This window comes from Sceloporus occidentalis, unplaced genomic scaffold (genome assembly GCF_023333645.1).
Source record: "Sceloporus occidentalis isolate IW3139 unplaced genomic scaffold, rSceOcc1.0.p SCAF_3, whole genome shotgun sequence".
In the NCBI taxonomy this organism is placed as follows: domain Eukaryota; kingdom Metazoa; phylum Chordata; class Lepidosauria; order Squamata; family Phrynosomatidae; genus Sceloporus; species Sceloporus occidentalis.
Window position 1 is genome coordinate 17,852,347 of NW_028316983.1, and position 8,033 is coordinate 17,860,379.

Below are 8,033 nucleotides of genomic sequence, written 5' to 3' on the forward strand. Positions count from 1 at the left end.
ATATATATATATATATATATATATATATATATATTTTGTAGGGAGGAAATTCCATGTTAATCTGTATATTGTTATGTTGTTGATGGCAGGGCCTCAGGGTGGGAAGATATGCAAAGGAAGATTAGTGTCTGCTCATTGGTGATCATTGTCTGCTGGGAAAGCCCCTGACTGGGTGGTTTCTCATTTGCTTTGCTGAGTCCTCATTTTGCTATTCTTCAGGACTGGTAGCCAAACTTTGTTCACTTTAAGGGTCTCTTCTTTCTGGTTGAAATTATCCAGGTGTTTATGGATTTCAATGGCTTCCCTGTGCATTCTGACCTGATAGTTGTTGGCATGGTCCAGGATTTCAATGCTATCAAACAGTGTTTTATGCCCAGGATGGTTTATAACATGTTCTGCTACTGCTGATTTTTCTAGCTGACTCAGTCTGCAGTGTCTTTCATGTTCCTTGATCTGTGTTTGGACACTGTGTTTGGTGGTCCCTATGTAGACTTGCCTACAGCTGCATGGTTTGCAGTAAACTCCTGCGGCTGTGATAGGGTCTCCCTTATCCTTGGCTGAGCGCAGCATTTGCTGCATTTCTTGGTTGGTTTGTAAACCACTTGAATGTTGTGTTTCTTCACAAATTTCACTATTCTGTTTGTGACTCCTTTGACTCCTTTGATGTATGGTAAAAATACCTTCCCTTTGGGTGGTTGCTTGTCTTCACTCCTCTAGATTTTTTGGGGGTCTGGCAGCCCTTCTGATGTCTGAGCTGGAGTATCCATTAGACTGTAGAGCCCAGTCTAGGTGCTTCAATTCATCTTCCAAAAGGTGGGGTTCATAGATCCGTTTTGCCCAGAGTTTCAATTGTGCTTCTTTTTTGTCCTGGGTGATGGTTGGAGTTCTTGTATCTGTCTCTGTGTGTAGGTTTTCTGTATACTGTGTGGCTCAAACATTGGTTCGGTTTGCAGATGACTAGGACATCCATGAATAGCAGTGTTCCTTCCTTTTCTTTTTCCATAGTGAATTGGATGTTAGGATGGATGTTGTTCAGATGGTTCAGATGGTTCAGAAAGGCCCATTACAAACGAGCCTTAAAGTACGCGACGAGCGCGTACTAGGGTTAGGAAGGGGCGGTGCTTCCGCACTCCTCTAACCCTAGTACGCGCTCTGCGCGTAGAAAATGGCGGCGGCTGTTCCACACGGCCGCCGCCATCACTACATCACGACCGCGCCGCCTCCAAATGAGGCGGCGCGGTTGTGACGTATTGGGGCCGCGACAGGGTGCGTAGGGCACCCTTTCCGCGACCCCAGAAGGAGCTCCGTTTCGGAGCTCCTTCTGGGTTTGCGTCGCTAGGCGCAGCCTTTACATGGCTGCATCCAGCGACGCAGAGGAGAAAGGGGCCAAGCGGCCCCTTTCTCCTCTGTCACCCGCCACCGTCGGGTGTCCTTGGGGCATGAAGCCCCAAGGACACCCCTTTCCAGGTCACGGGGAAGCGGCCTTTTGCCACTTCCTCGTGGCCTGGAAAGTGGCGGATCAGGGCCTCGGAAGCTGCCGTTGTGGCAGCTGAGGCCCCGATACACCGGGGAAAGCAGCGCCTACAGGCCGCCTCAAAGGGGCAGTCTGTAATGCGGCAAACACAGCCAGATCTTCTTCTCCATGGCTCCAAATGGTGAAAGTGTCATCCACATATCGGAACCATGTTGAGGGCTTTTTTGGTGCTGTTTTTTGGCCCGTAGTCCAAAAAAGTAACATTTTCAAGTTCTAGCAAGATCTTCATCTCATTAAAAACACAGCTACACAAATATTGGTATGTATTTCTTAAATAAGAAAAACAATCTTATCTCTTTCTCTTCTGTCTCCTCTACCTCAAAAAGTTCAACTTCAGTGGGTTCCTTCCAAATCAAAGTCTTTACAAGCTGCTCTGACTGGATGCTGAAGTGATGTAGTAAATTGTATAGAGTTGTGATCAGCGCACAGTCAGAAGTTATAATCAAATTCCTGCTTTCTCTCTCTTCCTACACTTTTGTGTGTTTTATCATGATGAATGCCTGTCAAACACCTGTGGGCCTACGATTCTGCAGACAGTGTGAATTTCTTTGCAGACTTTGACTGGTATCTGGTTTTGGTTTTGAATTGCTTGTGTCTGTGAGAAATAACCCATGCTAAAACCTGGCAAAACTGAGCAGAAACAGAAACTGGACATCTTCAAATCCGATACTTTGGACTGAACTCCTATAGCTTTATCTAAGGACACTATCACACAAGAAAACGGAAGCATACCAGTTTGAGACTAGCCATTATCACTTGTCTTGAGACCAGCCATTATCACATATCACATTACAATCATGCTATGGAGGTTCTTTCTGCCATCACACTCTCTTTTGGACTCCCCCTTGACCCCATCTCCCTGCCCCATGTACTACCCAGCCTGCCTTTTATTTTTATTTTTATTTTTAATGCAATTCTGGAGTTATGCTAACGCACCAATTGACTGTCAATATTGCAACTGGCATGGCAGCGATGTTTCACACCTGTGGACTAATGGAACTGCAGTGCAATTGGGAACTTATTGATGTGTTTCCCACATCAATTAAAAGGGATAGCCTAACCATGCCTGGGAGATACAGCAGCTACAGGTCAGAAGTGACATTTTGTGATAAGTATCACCAAAGGTATAATTTTATGAAGATAATGTGGTTTAAAAGCCATGGGTGATAATCTCCTAAGAGGGTCTGCCTTTGAGTAAGTTTCAGAAACATTAACAGATACTAAATGTAGTGTCAGAAATATAAAGATACTGCTCACTGGGACCATGTAATACATCTTGTGCAAGATCTGCATTGTTTTTACATTGTCACACATGCTCCAACTGTCCTGATTTGGCAGGAATAGATCTGATTAATCCTGTATCCTGCTTTTCAGCTGATTTTAAAGTGTCTGAATTTCTTTCTCCTTCTCCTTCCCCCTTTGTTTTCAGCTTACTTCAATTGCTTTAAACTGAGTTCAAAGTACAAATGCAGTTTGCTCTCAATTAACTTAGAAGTAGGGAGAGAAGAAGAGGAGCCAGAATCTTTCCCAGTAAGCAGAGACAAAAGCAAACTGCTGCCACATTTCCTAGTTCACTTGTTTTTCTCCATCAAAACTTTTTACAGTCTTGACCACACCCTAAGGCAGTGGTTCCCAACCTTCCTGATGCCGCGACCCTTTAATACAGTTCCTCATGTTGTGGTGACCCAAACCCATGAAATTATTTTTGTTGCTACTTCATAACTGTAATTAAATAGGTGTTTTCCAATGGTCTTTGGTGACCCCCATGAAAGGGTCATTCGACCCCCAAAGGGGTCCCGACCCACAGGTTGGGAACCACTGCCCTAAGGTCTAGAGGTGTAGCCACATTGCAGAATTAAAGCAGTTTGATATCACATTAACTGACATGGCTCTGTCCTACAGAAACCTGGGATTTGTAGTTTAGTAGGGCACCAGAGCTCTCTGACAGACGAGACTGAATACCGCACCAAACAACAAATCCCAGAATTCTATAGGATAGAGCCATGGCAGTTAAAGTGGTGCCAAGCTGCTTTAATTCTACAGTGTGGCTACACCGTAGGACTTTCTCAATGGTAGTTAGACATGCAACTAAAGCCCCCAGGCATTCATCCTAGTGACTTTCTGGCAGCGAGTATCTATTTCAAAGTTTCTTTTGTTCTCTGCATTTATTATTTTTAACATATATGTGTTATATTGATAGTATAGATTTTTAAAATTATATTCTATTGAAAACATTAGAGAACCTCGACATGGTATACAAAACATTAGAAACACACAAAAAAATAAATATGGCCACAAAACTGAAATGGTGCTCAGTTCTAAATATGATCCATAAAGAAGCCACATACGTGGGGTTTGTCTCAGTGTTTGTGCCTAAGGTATATGGCAGATTTACTTACCCTGTCATGACCTTGGCAACTGTGTGGCATTTTAAAGCATTGGTGACATTTATGTACCCAGTTGGGTTCCAATAAGGAGGTTAATTTTCATAGATTAAATGCCAAGTTTCATACGGTGTGGAGTGATTTAATGCCCTGACATTGCCTGTTTGAAATTCACTACCCAGTCCTTTTTATGACTAATTTGTAATTGCATCTGAAAACTGATATTTTTTTTTAAAGCAAGACCCCCCCCCCCCCCCATCATAACAGAAGGTCATGGTAAAAGCTCTGGTTAGTGATGAAATATATTTTTAAAAGATTGATTCTCTGAAGAGAGATGCTAGAAAGAAAATGACATCAACATTTTTAAAACAACAACAGAACAAATTGAATCAATATCTGATTCAAGAAATCCTGTAAGTTTAGATCATATGCAGTGTAGTCCTAAGCATATCTCTTCAGAATGAAGTCTAATGGAGTTCCCTGTGACTTATTCTCAAACTGAGACTTGGGTGTCCGAGGAAAAATCTTTGTATCATTAACAGTCAGAGGCTGGCATCCTGTTAGTTAATGTTCTTAAGTCCCTTTTTAGTTGGGGCCTACTGTGCTGTGCCCTATCTGAAAACCTCCCATGCTTGGCCAGTGCTGCTCGTTCTTATCAAAGGGAAAGGAAGGTGCTTCAGACCATGAAGATGTGGTTGCTCTGAGCTCCTGCAGGAAGGCAAAGCATATCCTCCAAAATTTCACAGATGACCACCAGGATATGTGTGGCCAAGCAACATCAGAGTCCGATCAAGATGGCAAAAATGATAAATGAGGAAGAATATGCAAGCTAGGAGAGGCTGCAGCCATTTGCTTTTGCATTCTAGGAAGGGCAAGATTCTACCTGTGCCTCTCTTCTTCTCTAGGCTAGAATAATAGAATCATGGAGTTGGAAGAGACCACAAGAGCCATCCAGCACCCCACTGCCATGAAAGAATAGACAATCAAAGCACCCCCAACAGATGGCTACCCAGCCTCTGTTTAAAGACCTCCAAAGAAGGAGATGTCACCACACTTCGAGGTATCATGTTCCACTGTCATAAAGCTCTTACTGTCTGGAAGTTCTTCCTAATGTTGAGGTGGAATCTCTTTTCCTGTAGCTTAAATCCATGGCTCCCGGTCCTATTCTCTTGGCTGAGTTGTTTGAGTCAGGGAAATCATGGGGGTGGGGGATGGGCTGAAGAGTGCATTGAATGACACCCTGGTAGGTGTACTTCTGGTGGGATGGTACACGCGTGACCCAGTGGGACTTGAGTGCCTGCTGGGTAAGTGAGAAAGGACATTGCCTCTCTTACTTACTTGATAAGGAGTAAGTAAGACCCCTAAATGGGATGTCAGGAGACCACAGTATTGCTCCTAACAGTGGTCACTGCTGGGGGGGGGGGGGAGTGTCTTTTGTTTTTGGTCTGACGTATCTGTTTGGCCAACAGCAACACCAGACCTTAAACGGGCCTTCTGGAGGCCACTGTGCTGCCCCTAGCAGATTTGCTGGGAATTGGGGGACTGGAAGGGGGCAGGCAAGTAAGTGATTGAGGAAGGGGCAGTCCAACCCCCACATCAGCCCTTTCCAGGCACCTACATCAAGTGACGCTAACTGCAGTGATACTGTTGGTCTGAGTGAGGTGCACGAAAGGGTCTGTGGAGCAGTGTGGACACATGTAGGATCTTGGACATCATTAGATAAAACCTGTGACTCAGATTGCATACTGTCAGTTTGTAAGACATGTCGCTTAGCTGCAAATGTGACCAGACTAAGATGCTGGAAGGATACCAAAGTTCCCGAGGTTAATCATTAGCAGAAAAATCTTTGGGGGGGGGGTTAGAGGGAAATCAAGTTTTTGCCTTTGTTTTGAGAAGCAAGAAAGCAGACTAAGATCCAAAGTGATTTTAGAAAAAGCCCTTAGAAAACAGAAGAGATACACACAGATCACTATCTTTAAAAACTTGTTTATTGCAATATGCCATTCAGCACTATGCAAAGTATTCCATCCATTTCCACATCTGAATCTGGAAAACTATAATTAGAGGGGGGGGGGGGGAGGAGGAAATCCCCAAAGCTGTCAGATATCAGTTTAATTCTGTAAATTCATATTCTTGCTTCTCAAAGGTAAACCAAATACTTGATTCCCCCATCAAATACTTTTACTGACAACCAATAAATACCGGATAAAGACTCACTATCACCATATTTCTTGACTAATGCTAAACTCTGGGGGAGGATGTGTTCTGTGTGTATTCTCATTATTGAGGGATCTTTCCAAAAGCTCTGAATCACTTCCCTGTTATTTGGAAAGTATGTAGACAAGGTCAGTTGTTTTTGAGGGAAGTACAACAAGGTTTTCAAATAAAGTTTTTATGGGCAGAAACAGGGAGGTTGCTCACTGTGACTCAATTCTTCAGAAGTGAGGGGAAAGGCACCAACAGCTGGCCTCCAATTTTCTCCTGCCACCAGCACAGTGCTGTGGATTCAGATAATGTAAAGTTGGTTATTACAATAATGTGACAAAGTTATGTTATTGTAAAACTTTGAATGGCACTACCAAAAGCCTTCCTTTAAACATTTGCTTTGAACATAGGTCTGCAAGAGGTGGATAGGAAAGCTTTCATGAGAACCATAGCTACAGCCCAGCCTGAGAACACAACCATAATAGAACCACAGAGTTGGAAAGGACCAAAGGGGCCGTTAAGGAGATTACCACATGCCTCTTTTTGCCTGATCTGGGCACGGGCTGGGCACGGGCTTACATGGGCGTAAATGGATCTTATCGTATGCCTCCATACTCAACTCAGCTGCATCACATACCCGATGTGGACTCCTGGCATACTTTTCAAAGAATGATACTTTCCAATTCTTCAAAAAGTACGCCAGGAGTACAGATCGGGTACATGATAAGGCCAAGTTGGGCACGGAGGCATATCTCTCTCCATTTCCCTGCCTGTCCTCCATGAAGCATGTGTGACAATGACCTTTCTAGGTGAGATGCTCCATCTCCCCTGATACCAAGTAGTACTCTTTCTTTTCTTACCTTTCTTCAAGATGAACCTATGTTTATTATGCACATGTATTCATGAGGCCATCTACTTCTATAAACCTTGTATAAAGCCTTGTCTGCACAGGCCAAAATACCTGTCCCCACCCCCGACTCCCGTTCTGGCATAACATTATCCTGTTCATAAGATGCAGATCCCAAACCCCAGTTCTGGTGCAAGCAGTCTGGACAATACCTGGCACATTCTGCACCAGAACTGGGCCATTTACCAGTAAAATAAAATAAAAGAGAGTAAAATAACATACCCATTGCTCTGGATCTTCCAAGAAGATCCAGAGCTCTCTGTTCCCACACCATGTTGAACGTCTGCATGGGCGTACCTCTGGGCTGCCTGGTGCATCATTGCAGGTAGCTTGTTCTGAAGTCAGAACAAAGCAGCCAGGAATTCAGAACAAACCACCCAGCCATGTGATCATTGCTGGGTGCCACATTCTGACCTCAGAAACAAGTGATCCACAGTGGCAGTGGACTGGCTGGGTGGCTCAGCAGGATGCAGGCAGCTGTGATGGTGTGGGAATGGAGGCCAAGGTAATGGGGGCAGGGCATGACAACTGCAGGGCCAGGATACTCTAGGCTGCCCCCAGAGTATCCTGCTCAGTACAGACAAGACCTTAGTTTGCTTTCTTTCTCCGCTAGACCTCATGTGTAAGGTGGAGTAGGCTGGTGAATTATTCAACTTCTGCTTTGCACATTAGTTACTCTGCTTGAGAGATCTTCTACAATCTCTCATATTTCTCAGTAACATATGTAAAAGTCATCTGGGCTGACATCTTTGTTCCATACTGATGATGAAATAGCAAGCTAGAAGGCTAGGTGACTCCTAGCCTCTGCCATCTGAGACAATTGTGGGTGAAAATTCTCCAGTATGGGGAGGCTCAGCAAGAGGAAGGGGCTGTGTGCAAATCTCCAGCTCAGTTAGTTTAGCAACAGCTTGCTATAGATTGCAAGACGTAATTGATTTATTGCTGCAACTTGCAAAGAATGATGTATGTTTATATGTATGCCCTTAGCTTCTTCCTTCCCACC